This window comes from Mustelus asterias, chromosome 25 (genome assembly GCF_964213995.1).
Source record: "Mustelus asterias chromosome 25, sMusAst1.hap1.1, whole genome shotgun sequence".
Lineage (NCBI taxonomy): Eukaryota > Metazoa > Chordata > Chondrichthyes > Carcharhiniformes > Triakidae > Mustelus > Mustelus asterias.
In genome coordinates, this window is record NC_135825.1 from 33,138,967 (window position 1) to 33,154,609 (window position 15,643).

At 44.5% G+C, this 15,643-nt stretch overlaps 1 protein-coding gene across 1 annotated transcript in view; it reads left to right on the plus strand.

Annotated features, from left to right (window-relative positions):
* LOC144511889 (metabotropic glutamate receptor 4-like) overlaps positions 1-15,643 on the plus strand; it is a 1,280,229-nt gene that overhangs the window by 671,951 nt on the left and 592,635 nt on the right. The window lies entirely within an intron of this gene.

Consider the following 15,643-nt stretch of genomic DNA (forward strand, 5'->3'; position numbering starts at 1 on the left):
GTCTATAAAAAGGGAGCTGCATGTCATAATTCAGGCTGTGCAACTACCGTAAGAAATATGTCACCATGGCACACTGTCCAGGAGGGAGCTGAATGTAGAGGTATCACTACGGGGTCTGAAGGTGCAAAGACGCATCAGTGTCTGGCCACCCTCCCAAAGTGAGAGACTCAGATCCTCAGCAGCATCGAGTGCAGCCATATGTTCCACAAGAAGTCGATGACAATCTTCTGAATTCTTGTGACCAACTCCGTTTGAGGGGTCAGAATGGCCGGCCAGTAACACAGCCTTGGAGGCAATCAGCTGGTTTATGACCAAGTTGATCCCTGTAGGACAGCACTTGGAGCAGTCCTGTACAGCATTTCAGGCGAGCGGTGACTTTCGCCTCGAGCTCCTGCCAATTTGCTAGTCAGGATTCCTTAGCCAGGCAGAGGAGACTGGTCCAGCACCAGGTGAAAGGCCTGAACTCCACTGGCAGGAGCCCACTTGCCGCTGATTGACCTGAAGTCCAGGACACTTGTCCAGTTGATTCCTGCAGAGGATGCAGCTCTTCCTGATACTCGCGCACCCTCCACAAGATGGCGGGATCTGTGAACATGAGAACGTCATCAGCATAGGCTGAAAGGATTACCCCAATACCTGGCTCACGCAGAACCAATCCCGACAGCATCCTCTGCAAGTACCACTGGAAAGGCTTCACACAGATAGAATATAACTGGATAGATATGGGCAGCCCTGATGCACTCCTCTCCCAAAGTGAAGGGGTGCCATCAAGGATTCTTTAACTTTTATAGAGACTCTATGGTGATGTACAGAAGTCAGACCTGTGTCCTAAAGTCAAAAGCTTACAGAGTCCCAAATAAATACTCATGTTCCATCCTGCCAAACACATTTTTCTGGTCAAGAGACAGCAAAGTGGCACAATGGTTGGCACTGCTACCTCACAGCGCCAGGGACCTGGGTTCAATTCCAGCCTCAGATCACTGTCTGTGTGGAGTTTGCACATTCTCCCCGTGTCTGCGTGGGTTTCCACCGGGTGTTCCGGTTTCCTCCCACAGTCCAAAGATGTGCGGGTTAGGTTGATTGGCCATGCTAAATTGCCCCTTAGTGTCAGGGGGACTAGCTAGGGTAAATGTGTGGGGTTGCGGGAATAGGGCCTGGGTGGGATTGTGGTTGGTACAGACTTGATGGGCTGTACAGACTTGATGGGCTGAATGGCCTCCTTCTGCACTGGAGGGATTCTATGGTTTCTATGGGTAAGGTGCTTGAGAGACCAGTCCTCTGGGAATAATGGATCATCTCCCGGACCAGATGGATATTATCATGGATGCTCTGGAACTTGAACTGCGTAGGAATGGTCAGGTTGGATCATATGGTCCAGCACAGAGCCAAGCCAGGAAGGCACCACCCTGGTAAAGAACAAAGAACAAAGATCAAAGAACAATACAGCACAGGAACAGGCAGTTCGGCCCTCCAAGCCTGCGCCACTCATGTGCCCACTAGACCATTCTTTTGTATCCCTCTATTCCCAGTCTGTTCATGTGGTTACCTAGATAAGTCTTAAACGATCCCAGCGTGTCCACCTCAATCACCTTGCTTGGGAGTGCATTCCAGGCCCCCACCACCCTCTGTGTAAAATACGTCTCCCTGACATCTGTGTTGAACCTTGCCCCCCCCCACCTTGAACCCGTGACCCCTTGTGTTCGTCCCCTCCGACCTGGGAAAAAACTTCCCACTGTTCACCCTATCTATGCCCTTCATAATTTTATACACCTCTATTAGGTTGCCCTCATCCTCCGTCTTTCCAGGGAGAACAACCCCAGTTTACCCAATCTCTCCTCATAGCTAATACCAGGCAACATCCTGGTAAACCTTCTCTGTACTCTCTCCAAAGCCTCCACGTCCTTCTGGTAGTGCAGCGACCAGAACTGGATGCAGGATTCCAAATGTGGCCTAACCATCGTTCTATACAGCTGCCACATCATATGCCAACTTTTATATTCTATGCCCCGTCCAATAAAAGCAAGCATGCCCTCTGCCTTCTTCACCACCCTCTCCACCTGTGCTGCCACCTTTAAGGATCTGTGGACTTGTACACCCAGGTCCCTCTGTGTGTCTATACTCCTGATGGTTCTGCCATTTATTGTATAGCTCCCCCTTACATTAGATCTACCAAAATGCATCACTTCGCATTTATCTGGATTAAATTCCATCTGCCATTTCTCCGCCCAATGTTCCAGCCTATCTATATCCTGCTGTATTCTCTGACAATGTTCATCACTATCCACAACTCCAGCAATCTTTGTGTCGTCCGCAAACTTACTGATCATACCAGCTACATCTTCCTCCAAATCATTTATATATATCACAAACAGCAGAGGTCCCAGTACAGAGCCCTGCGGAACACCACTCGTCACAGACCTCCAGCTGGAAAAAGACCCCTCCACTGCTACCCTCTGTCTTCTATGGCTAAGCCAGTTCTCCACCCATCTAGCTGGCTCACCTTTTATCCCGTGAGATTTAACCTTTTGCACCAGCCTGCCATGAGGGACCTTGTCAAACGCTTTACTAAAATCCATATAGACTACATCCACGGCCATAGAACCATAGAAAATTACAGCTCAGAAACAGTCCTTTTGGCCCTTCTCGTCTGTGCCGAACCATTTTTTGCCTAGTCCCACTGACCTGCACTTGGACCATATCCCTCCACACCCCTCTCATCCATGAACCCGTCCAATTTTTTCTTAAATGTTAAAAGTGCATTTACCACTTTATCCGGCAGCTCATTCCACACTCCCACCACTCTCTGCGTGAAGAAGCCCCCCCTAATATTCCCTTTAAACTTTTCTCCTTTCGTCAATCATTTTTGTCACCTCCTTAAAAAACTCAACCAAATTTGTGAGGCATGACCTCCCTCGTACAAAACCATGCTGTCTATCGCTAATGCCATTATTCAGTTCTAAATGCGCATATATCCTATCTTTAAGAATCTTCTCCAACAACTTCTCTAACACGGACGTCAAGCTCACCAACCTATAATTACCCGGGTTATCCTTCCTACCCTTCTTAAATAACGGGACCACATTTGCTAGCCTCCAATCCTCTGGGACATGACCTCACCTGTGTCCAGTGAAGAGACAAAGATTTCTGTTAGAGGCCCAGCAAAGATTTTGTAATGTGGAGATGCCGGCGTTGGACTGGGGTAAACACAGTAAGAAGTCTCACAACACCAGGTTAAAGTCCAACAGGTTTATTTGGTAGCAAAATCCGAAATGCCGCATTCGGCCTCTGATCTTCAGGTAAGCATTCTCCAAGGCGGCCTTCACGACACACGACAGCGCAGAGTCACTGAGCAGAAACTGATAGCCAAGTTTCGCACACATGAGGACGGCCTCACCCGGGATCTTAGGTTCATGTCACACTATCTGTAACCCCCACGACTTGCCCGGGCTTGCAAAATCTCCCTAACTGTCCTGTCTGGAGACAATACACATCTCTTTAACCTGTGCTGAACCCTCTCTCCACTCACATTGTCTGTACCTTTAAGACTTGATTACCTATAAAGATTCGCATTCCAACCACTATTTTGTAAATTGAGTTTGTGTCTTTACATGCCCTGTTTGTGAACAGAACTCCCACTTACCTGGCGAAGGAGCAGCGCTCCAAAAGCTAGTGGATTTTGCTACCAAATAAACGTGTTGGATTTTAACCTGGTATTGTGAGACTTCTTACAAAGATTTTGTACCCCATGCTGAGGAGAGAGACCACATACCAGTTCTTTTGAGGTCAGGATCCCTTATCTTAAGGAGAAGGGCAATATCTTCCCTACGCACAAGTGGGCATCTCCCCATTTGCGATATTCCCCAGGATGTCCCAGAATGCCCTGAAGAACTCCATGGTCTGCCCACCCAGCCCTGGAGACTTGCCCCTTGAGAGGCTGTCGAGGACATTGGTTAGCTCCCCCAGGGTTGATAGGGACATCAAGATATCTGGCACTGTTCAGCTATGTTCACTGTTCATTGTTTAGGTCCTCCTACAAAAGATTCTAAGCCTCTGCAACAGCAGCGACAGCAGCAGGCCTTTGGTTAGGCAGAAGCAGCAGGCTCTCAATGAAGCAGGAGTAGGCATTTCTGCAGCTTGACACCCATGGTTGGTGCTAAATAAAGCAGCGTGGTAGGCACTTTCAGCTCCTTTCACTAAACAAAGGAGTGGCACAATGGTCCAGTGGTTAGCACTGCTGCTTCACAGCTCCAGTGACCTAGGTTTGATTCCCGGCTCGGATCACTGTCTGCGTGGAGTTTGCACATTCTCCCCCATGTCTGCGTGGGTTTCCTCTGGGTGTTCCGGTTTCCTCCCACAGTCCAAAGATGTGCGGGTTAGGTTGATTGGCCAAGCTAAATTGCCACTTAGTGTCCTGGGATGTGTAGGTTAGAGGGATTAGTGGGTAAATGTATGAGTTCCGGGGATCGGTCCTGGTTGGGATTGTTGTCAGTGCGGACTCGATGGGCCAAATGGCCTCCTTCTGCATTGTAGGGTTTCTATGATTCTATGATTCTAAGAATACAGGAGTAGGTTTCCAGCAAAGTTGTGCGAGTGTATTCTGCTCAAAGCAAAAGTGAAACTAAGACTGGATCACACAATACACTTCCCTTCTAGTAATGTCATGTTAATATCCCTTAAAGGCATATTGCAATACATTGATTGGATGACATCCAAAGGTGGAAGGCAGTCATGTATCCAAGGATGTTCTGTATGGTGAGGTAGCTGGTGCCCAACAATCAGTACAACACCCAAAGCTCCACTTCAAGTATACTCGCAAGAATAAAATGAAGGCCCCAGACATCCATTGTTGCATCTGGGGGTCACTAGCTGACAACAGAGGAAAATTGCATCATCCTGTGGGATGGTATGTCCCACCACAATGACCAGTGGCTACCACCGCTTGGCAACAGATGCTAACAGTATTAACAACTCCCCCCAATAACATCCACTTCAGGACCTGCCTCTCAAGAACTGGCCTCTTCAGCAGTCAGCAAAGCCCATCTGGGATAAATTATTTTCTGCATGTCCATCATCTTTCATAGATGGATGGATGCCAGAACAATTTGAAACCCTACCCATTCATAGTCAATGAGGAAAAGTTCCACCCAGACACTTCAAACTCATGCTAATGTAAGCTACAACAAAAAATTGCAATTGAGAACACAGTTACAAACACCAATAATTATTGCATCAGGAGTAGATACATTTTCAATTTTCTCCTGTGCCCGTTTTTTCTGACGTTATTGTTTTGTGGTTTCCTTGTGGCCCACGCTTCATGGTTGAGTTGAATAATAGATGTTGGCGGGTGATTCCACCATTGGTGTAGCCACAATCACTGATAATCCTGTCCTCCTGCACAATCTGAGATCAGTCTTTCTCTTCATTACACTCACTTGAAGGAAGACCTTGTTGTCACAAACATTGAGTGAGTGAAAGGACTTCTGTTTGACAAAGGTGTTCACCGAGTTGGGATCTTTGTGGCAATGTGGGTGCAATGAATATTACCCTATGTCTGAGGGAAGCCTGCTAATTTGGCAACGGTCATGTGTCTGAAATGCCAAATCAATTGGGAAATTATTGTATTCCCCCATATGAGCCAATAGGGCATCAGTTACACCTCAATGCAGCTATGTGCCACTGACTGGAATATACCGGACAGGTCTCCTGGTGAGGAAAGGGTCTGAGGCAAAGAAATTGAGAATGATGGTCACCTTAACAGCCACTGGCAGGACATGGGGGTCAATGGAGTGTGGTTCGAGTATTTCCTGGACCATGTGACATCAGTCAGTGACCATCTCATGGCTTAACCATAGAATCCTTTCAGTGCGGAAGGAGGCCATTTGCACCTTACCCAGGCTCACTCCCCCAGCCCGCTCCCCCCCTCCCCCCCCGCCCCCCCCCCCACCCAGGCCAATCCCCGTAATCCCGCACATCCACCATGGTTCTATCGTCTTCAGCACTCTCTGTCATATTGAAGTATGATGTCCTAGGTCACAGGGTAGTAACTGGTTGTCCCAACTACTCACAGTGACTGGCGAGGGTACAATGCCCATCTTTTATCTTCCTTCTGACAAAGCACAGTGCGCCCTCCTTAAGCACAAAGTTCTTCCCATTGAATTTGCAGCCATTCTGGGGCATTGAAGAAAAGCTTAAAGCTAATTCCATAGGGATACATGTGCCTCTCCAAGAGGGTACCACAGTTACCCAAAGAAATACACAAGGTTCAGACCTGCTCTTACCAGGTCTACTCTGCACACATCGGGTTCCGCATTCCTCGGCTGCCTTGAATGGAGGCAGCTGATGATTTAAGTGGCCAGCTGTCCCTGAGAACTACACTGGCATGAAATGTACCTTGCCCCCATTCTCATTTTTGTGAAAATAGGAAATGCCATGTTCGGGGGCAGGACCTGCGATTCCTAGGATAAAAGCAAATTACTGCGGATGCTGGAATCTGAAATCAAAAGAGAAAATGATGGAAAATCTCAGCAGGTCTGGCAACATCTGTAAGGAGAGAAATTAACTCATGTTTCAAGTATCTCCCACCCATCTCCACCTCCCCCTCCCCCCAGATCTTCATCTGTCACAGTTTACCCTCTGATTTCAGCTTCTCTGCCGTTTAACCTTTCACACCTTCTATTCTCTCGAGGGACTGCCATTAGTAGCCTTTCCTCTTGTTTTTGTGGCTGTGACTTATCTTTCATTCCCTCACCCTGCAGTATAAATATCTCCTACTTTCTATGCCTTTTAGCTTTGACAAAGAGTCACCTGGACTTGAAACGTCAGCTCTTTTCTCTCCTTACAGATGCTGCCAGACCTGCTGAGAATTTTCCAGCATTTTCTCTTTTGGCCTGCGATTCCTAGCTTTGTTTGCTATTTTCACCAAGATGGAGAAGGCTCTTGATTGTGGTGAAAACCTAACATTTCACAACGTGATCCGCACCTCCACTGGGAAGTGAAAATCCAGCCCCTAGAGTCATTTCTGTTCATACCACTTGCACCACACCATCCTGCTCCAATTCCCAAATGTTTGTTCACTGCAAAACAGAGAGCGCTGAGACACAATTATTGTATGGAACTTTTAAAAGCTTCTACATCTGGGCCACAAGTTCCCTGGAAATCATGTTTGCCATAATAAACAATGGCATGAGATAGAAGGTGAAACAATGACAGTTATTACTTTTAAAAAATGTGTAGTAATTGAACAATGAATTATACAAAAACACTAATTAAAACTGATGGGAACTATGTTAAGGGGTTGATTGAATTATTAATAATTAATTATCCGTGATTATTTTACCATGGTGTTTCAATAATAGTTGTGCCGCAAGACAAAAAAAACTGCTCCTGAATCCTTAGGCTATACCTTTCTCCCCCCATGACATTTAGATCTCTCATGCAATAATAATAATTTTAAAAGTATTTTTTTGTTCTTGATCAATTGCTACAGTGATATTAAAAGAAAACAAAATCTAAACAATCGTTTGTGGGAGGTGTTGCCACAGTAGACTTGTAATCCAGAAACCCAGGGCAATGCTCCAATAACAAAGGTTTCAATCCCATCATAGCAGATGGTGCAAATTGAACTAATTAAAAATCTGAAATTAAAGGTCTAATGATGACCATGTCGATTGTCGTAAAAACCCATTTGGTTCACTAATATCCTTTAGGGAAGGACATCTTTACCTGGTGTCTCCTCCATGTGACTCCAGACCCATAGCAATGTGGTTCACTCCGAACTGCCCTCTGAAATGGCCTCACAAGCTAGTCCTACTATACTCCTTATACACCTATGGCTGTGTGGCCAAATTCCCCTCCAATTCGATTTTCAAATTTGCTGATGACACCACCGCAGTGGGTCAGATCTCAAACAATGACGAGACAGAGTACAGGAATGAGATAGAGAATCTGGTGAACTGGTACGGCAACAATAATCTCTCCCTCAATGTCAACAAAATGAAGGAGATTGTCATCGACTTCAGGAAGGGTAGTGGAGAACGTGCCCCTGTCTACATCAATGGGGATGAAGTAGAAAAGGTCGAGAGCTTCAAATTTTTAGGTGTCCACATCACCAACAATCTGTCCTGGTCCACCTATGCCGACACTATAGTTCAGAAAGTCCACCAACACCTCTACCTTTTCAGAAGACTAAGGAGATTTGGCATGTCAGCTACAACTTTCACCAACTTTTACAGATGCACCATAGAAAACATTCTTTCTGGTGTATCACAGCTTGGTATGGCTCCTGTTCTGCTCAAGACTGCAAGAAACTACAAAAGGTTGTGAATGTAGCCCAATCCATCATGCAAACCAGCCTCCCATCCATTGACTCTGTCGACACTTCCCGCTGTCTTGGCAAAGCAGCCAGCATAATCAAGGACCCCACGCACCCCGGACATTCTCTCTTCCACCTTCTTCCATCGGGAAAAAGATACAAAAGTCTGAGGTCACGTACCAACCGACACAAAAACAGCTTCTTCCCTGCTGCCATCAGACTTCTGAATGGACCTACTTTGCATTAAGTTGATCTTTCTCTACACCCTAGATATAACTGTAAGACTACATTCTGCACTCTCTTGCTTCCTTCTCAATGAACAATATGCTTTGTCTGTAAAGTGCGCAAGAATCAAAACTTTTCACTGTACGGTAATACGTGACAATAATAAATCAAAATCAAATGAAATCAAAATTTATTTATTTATTAGTGTCAGAAGCAAGCTTACATTAACACTGCAATGAAGTTACTGTGTAAATCCCTTAATCGCCACATTCCAACATCCGTTCGGATACACTGAGGGAGAATTTAGCACGGCCAATGCACCTAACCAGCACGTCTTTCGGACTGTGGGAGGAAACCGGAGCACCCAGAGCCACCGTGTCACCCAAACCCAGTTGAAGGGCAATTAGGGATGTGCAGCATATGCTGGCCCAGCCAGCGATGCCCACATCCCATGGATGAATTTTAAGTTTTCTCATTTCCCCTTTCTGTGGCAAATTTTCATGAACACTGCATGGCCTGATCAGGAGGCCAAATGCTTGACCAACATTGGGTCTGGTGCTTTATTTCAAGTATTTAGGCAGCCTTCCAGCTTTTGTTGCCCCTCCAGTGTTCAGAGTCAGATCATCCATTATTAGGATTTCAATTACAGGCCTGATGTGTAGTGTCTGTCTGGACTGCTATGGTTCCAAGGGGATGTATTTTTATATATAATTGAGTGCTGTATATTGCCCTTTCAAATGAGCCCTCACTATTGCCTGTTTTATATCTGTCCAAATGCTCAACAGGATCCAATTTCTATCTCTTCCAATAGTAATAGTTTTTTGGGATGCAGGGGCGAAGTTTGTGACAGGGTCACAGAATTCTCTTTGATTATTATGGTTGCGAAACAATAAGGTTCAGCTAAGCTTCATTTTGCTTCTGCTCAAAATATCCAGCAGCACGCATTACTGATTTTTGTATCTGACCAAAATGGTGAGCGGTATCTGAGTGATTGCTGTCTCTGGAGTTAGAGAAGATCATAGATCTTAGAAATCCTACAGTAGAGAAAGAGGCCATTCGGCCCATCGAGTCTGCACTGACCACAATCCCACCCAGGCCCTACCCCCATATCTCTATATATTTACCCACTAGTCCCTCTAACCTACACATCTCAGGACAATTTCTTTTTTTAGCATGGCCAATCAACCTAACCCGCACATCTTTGGACTGTGGGAGGAAATCGGAGCACCCGGAGGAAACTCACGCAGACACGAGGAGAATGTGCAAACTCCACACAGACAGTGACCCAAGCCGGGAATCGAACCCAGGTCCCTGGAGCTGTGAAGCAGTAGTGCTAACCACTGTGCTACTGTGCCACCCCATGATATGTCTTTTTTTTTTGCTTTTTGGCTAAAGTGCACAGATCATTTTAAAAATACATCTGAAATACATTTTAAAATCCAAAATACACGTTTAAATCAGAAATACTTGTTCAAATCTCTTACTTGTTTAAATCTCTTACTGTGGGTATGGATGTCTATAAGCAGACAGCACCTCTGTAATTCTGATCTTAAATTAATTCATTCAGTGCTAGTAATTTTATCAGTGTCTTAAATCCCTAATTATTTGAAATTTCTCGACCAGTGGCAATTATATATTCTCTACATTTGTAGAAATGTATGTATATCTGGCCATTCAGCCCAATGTGTTTGGGTCAGCTGTTTGTGATAGCAATCAAAACTAAAAACCAGAAAAATCTGCAAGCGCTGTAAATCTGAAACAACGACAGAAAATGTTAAAGCGGACCAGCCAGTAATTGGAGGGAGAATACACTGGTTCATGTTTTAGGATCATTTGAAGATGCTATCGTGCTTCTAAATGTGTTCAACATTTTACCTCCTCCCTCTGCACCATTCAAAGTCCCAAACACTGCTCTCAGGCAAAGCAGCTTTTCACTTGCACATCCTTCCATTTGATCTATTGCATTCCCTGCTCTCAATGTGATCTCCTCTACGCTGGGGAGACTGATCAGAGACAGGGTGACCATTTTGCAGAACACCTTTGCACAGTCCATAAGCATGACCCCCAACTTCCTGCTGTGTGTTATTTAAACTCAACACCTTGCTCTCATGCCTAAATATCCGTCCTTGGCCTGCTGCAATGCTCCAGTGAAACCCAATGCAAGCTCCAGGAGCAGCATCTCATCTTAGAATCTAAGAATCATAGATTCCTACAGTGCAGAAGGAGGCCATTTGGCCCATCGAATCTGCACCAACCACAATTCCACCCAGGCCCTATCCCCATAACCCCATGCATTTATTCTAGCTAGTCCCCCTGACACTAAGGGGCAGTTTAGCATGGCCAATCCACCCAACCTGCACATCTTTAGACTTGGGAGGAAACCGGAGCACCAGAAGGAAACCCACGTAGACATGGGGAGAATGTGCAAACTCCAACAGACAGTGACCCAAGCCAGGAATCGAACATTGGTCCCTGGCGCTGTGAGGCAGCAGTGCTAACCACTGTGCCACCATGCCACCCTAATCTTATTAGGCCTCAGGACTCAACACTGAGTTCAACACCTTTAGACTGTGACCTTTCTCCTCAATCTTAAATCCCTTTTTAATATCCCATACATTTATTGTCTCTATGCTAACTCATCCCTCCCCCTTCCCTCCCTCACCAGGCTATCTGTCTCTTGTTCTTAAGATTGCTGCATCCTTTTGTAATCTCTCCCAGCTACAGTTTAATATCCAACACTCTTTCCCTCGCTTTAATTCTGATGAAGAGCAAAACGGATTCAAAACATTAACTCTGTTTTTTCTCCCTCCACATGCTGCCAGACCTGCTGAATATTTTTCCCACATTCTCTGTTCTTGTTTCAACATTTTCTATGTTCGTCTCAACATAAAGCTGATTTCCTACCCCGCTCTTTCACACTTGCTCTGTATTTTTAAGTATTTGTAATAGTTATCACATTCTCCCTGACAAAATATTCTGCATGGTATGTCATTCTTAGATTTAAAACATTTTTGCTCACCCTGACTGACTCTCTTTGTCAAAATTGTAATGAACTGATTCCTCATTCCTGGCCTACTCTATCAGGCAAAATAGATGGGGTGAATTTCTGCTCATGACTTTGACTGAAGAGCAGAAGAAACACCGGAAAGATAATCTAAGATCGATCTTGAGTGTAAAGCTTTCAGAATGGAGAGGAACAGAAAGGTGTCTGACAAGGTTGCACATGGTAGACTAGTATAAAAACTAAAATCACATGGGATTCTGGGGTGGGATGGCTGGATGGTACAGAACTGGCTTGGTCACAGAAGACAAAGAGTAGCAGTGGAAGGGTGTTTTTCAGAATGGAGATCTGTAGCTAGTGGTGTTCTGTAAGGATAACTACTGGGACTTATGTCGTTTGTAGTACATATAAATGATCTGGAGGAAAATGTGGGCAATCTGATTAGTAAGTTTACAATGACACGAAGATTGGCGGAGTTGCTGATAGTGCCGGGGATTGTCAGAGGATTGAATAGGATATAGATTGATTGGAGACTTGGGCACAGAATTGGAGAATGGAATTTAATCCGGACAGATGTGAGCTGATGCATTTTAGAAGATCAAATTTAGGTGTGAATTATACTGTAAATGGCAGAACATTAACATAGGGAGGGATCTGGGCATGCAGGCCCATAGTTCCCTAAAAGTGGTAACATAGGTGGCCAAGGTGATTAAGAAGGCATGTGGCATGCTTATGGTCATCGACCAGGGCATTAAGTCCAAGAGTTGGGAAATCATGTTGCAGCTATATAAAACCTTGGTTAGGCTACATTTGGAGTATTGCGTGCAGTTTTGGTCGCCACACTACCAGAAGGATGTGGAAGCTTTGGAGAGAGTGCAAAGAAGGTTCACCAGGATGTTGCCTCGCCTCAAGAGTGTTAACTATGAGGAGAGGTTGAATAAACTAGGATTGTTTTCACTGGAAAGATGGAGGCTGAGGAGAGACCCAATAGGGGGTCTACAAAATTATGAGACACATAGACAGGGTGGATAGTCAGAAGGTTTTTCCCAGGGTGGAAGTGTCAATTGCAAGGGGACACAGGTTCAAAGTGAGAGGGGGAAAGTTTAAGAGAGATGTGCGGGGGAAGTTTTCATGTAGAGAATGGTGGGTTCAGGGAACATGCTGCCACAGGTGGTGGTGGAAACAGGCACATTAGCAATAATTAAGACGCATCAAGATGGGTACATGAATAGGGAGGGAATAGATGAATTCTGAGTAAGGGCAGAAGGTTTTTTTAAAGTTTAATTAGGGCATCATGATCAGCACGGGCTTGGAGGGTTGACGGGCCTGTCCCTGTGCTGTACTTTTCCTTGTTCTCGGTTCTTCTGTTATTTATTGAAGAATGTGCACTCTTTATCTTCGGGATGTCCCAAAGGTTTTTACAGCCATCTAATTAGTTCTGAAGCATAGTCAGTGTTGTAAGCTGGTGGTATTAGTTAGAGATTATGTGACACTAGAGAATAGAATTTATAGGGAGAATTAAAAACAGAAAATGCTGGAAAAACTCAGCAGGTCTGACATCATCTGGGGAGGGAAAATAGAGTCAACGTTTTGAAACATTGGTTCTGTTCTCTCTCCACAGATTCTGTCAGACTTGCTGAGTTTTTCCAGCATTTTCTGTTTTTAAATCAGATTCCAGCATCTGCAGTATTTTCCCTTTAAATAGAGAGGTGGTCCTTTGGATTGAGCTGAGGAATGGTAAGCAAGTGGTCACATTACTGGGAGGATGCTAAAAGCTATTGAACAATGGGAGGAAATTGTGAATGAAATTTGTAGTAAATTACAAATGTTCATTAATAATAGTTGCAGGAAATTTAATTCTCCACCACAATAATTCCAATGGAGAAACATGTTCGTGATGAGATTAAAATATGTGGCTTATTTGAATTTTCACAAAGCAATGAATATGTTGGCCGGAATTCTCCAGACATTCACGCCGGCAGGATTCTCCGGTCCTGCCGGCAGTGCACCCCCGCCTGCAGGTTTCCCGCCGGCATGGGGTGACGTCAATGGGAATTCCCATTGACAGTGGCCGGACCAGAGAACCCTGCCGCTGGCAAACAACGCGCCACCTCACGATGGCGGGAAACACATGGCCGGGAGGCCGGAGAATCTCACCTCTCATTTTTGCAAAAGTGGTTAAGGAAAATATTTGTTCCCTTTTTCAGTGGTAAGATTTAGCACTTCTCTAACCCTTCCAAGTGATCGGATCCCATTTCTTACAGCCACGGGTGGATATTGCAGAGCTGGTAATACTTTAAGCATGTCCCTGCAGGGGATATATGTATATATATTTATATATATATAAATAATGGAAGTCAGTGACTGAAAAAGAAGGAAGGAAGAGAAATAATGTTCCATATTTTACATTATTGGAACAAACTTGTAACACATCGTAGGTTAAAGGTAGCAAATCATTCATGTCCTGTACAATTCGCCACATGTATGGCTCTGCTTCAGCTTCGGCACACCTGTGCTGTTAGGTGTCAAACATAACAAAGGAGCCAATATTTGCCAACTATCCAGTTGTTTTTGGCTATGATGGAGGCACTGTTGTGTATCTATCATTTTAGATGGATGTAGTTAATAGGTCTATGCTTCTTTTCCACCACCATTGAAAACAACTGCACAAACAGCACTACAGATGTCCAAGCAGCATTTTATTTCTCTCTTACCGTCTGATTATTTTGACAAGTGTGATCTGTGGTTTATGTAGCATAAAAGATAATGGCTGGAATTCTCCAATCTCATTGCCAGCTAGAACATGGAATTTGCTGTTCAACCAAAACTCCATTCATTGCAGCGGGACTGGAGAATCCCAACCACGGGCGAGGTCGGAGAATTCCGGCTAAAATCAATAGAAGTTGTATTGTAGATATTCACTAAACAAGCGAGTCATTCAATTTAAGCAACTAATGCAAGTTGTTGTCCCAGGCTTGCTTAATCCGAAATATGGTTAGTTTAACCCTGGACATCCATCTCAGCAAAAAGATGGCAAAGGAACATGGAGCCTTAAAAAAAATTTCAATAACAGCTAACCACTGTGCAACTATGTCACCCGAAGTTTCTCAATTGCAGCAATGGTGATGGAAGGGCAGTAGATTGATCCTAAATATTGCAAAGAGCAGAATATCAAAGACGCATTGCTCATTGATGTCAACATCTGGGATAAGGGAAAAGTGTCAGTGCATTTAGATGACTTGCACTGTTGCATGGAGGAGATATTGAGCAATGATTCGTATTTGTCTTTGGCTGAGAACCCTTTCGACACGAGCTAATAGCTTCACTTGCTGCGTTTGGGTCCCAAATCAAATCAGTGACTCATTGCTTTCCCATTAATCTTAAATACAGAAGGGTGGAAAGCATTCTTCATTAATAAGATTGACCATTTCAATTACTTGAACAGATACAGGGGTATGAAGCCACATGGTCTCAGGGGACAGGTAGCGCTGTTGGATGGATGGATGTTGAATGTGAATGCAAGCCCAGTTGAATTGCCAATTTGCTTCTGTCCAAGGGAGAGTTGTAGCCACAAAAATCACCATTCTTTGCAACAAGCCTAATACTTCCCAACTGTGGGGATCTGCTGAATAATGATCACCGGAAGTGCCACTAGCTTTATTTGGCCATTAGCAAGAGCTTTAAAACCAGTTCCTAAAGAATGGAGTCAGAGTTCACTCACAATAAACTGCAAGGAGAAAATTGCCAGCCATGGTGCGTTCTGCAGATCAGTGCAACATTGCCACAGTAGGAAGATCTCCAAGGGTTTGTAATGATGATGGAAAACTTTGTATTGATTAATCATCAGTTATAATCAATTTTTAATCGCAGTTCAGGGCGGGATGAAGCAACAGAGCTAGTCTGCTGTGCCCCTACTCAATTTAACAGTTAGTCTCCTCTGACAGCTGTGAATCAGTAACATATCAAACTTACTTGAGATAAGAAGTCCCTCAGAGACAAATTATGTATATGTGGAATGAATTATGGAAAGAAAATAGACTCTTATGGAGTCAAGCTAACCTAGCAAGAAAGACTTAATATCAAGTAATTATGTAACTATTGTTTCA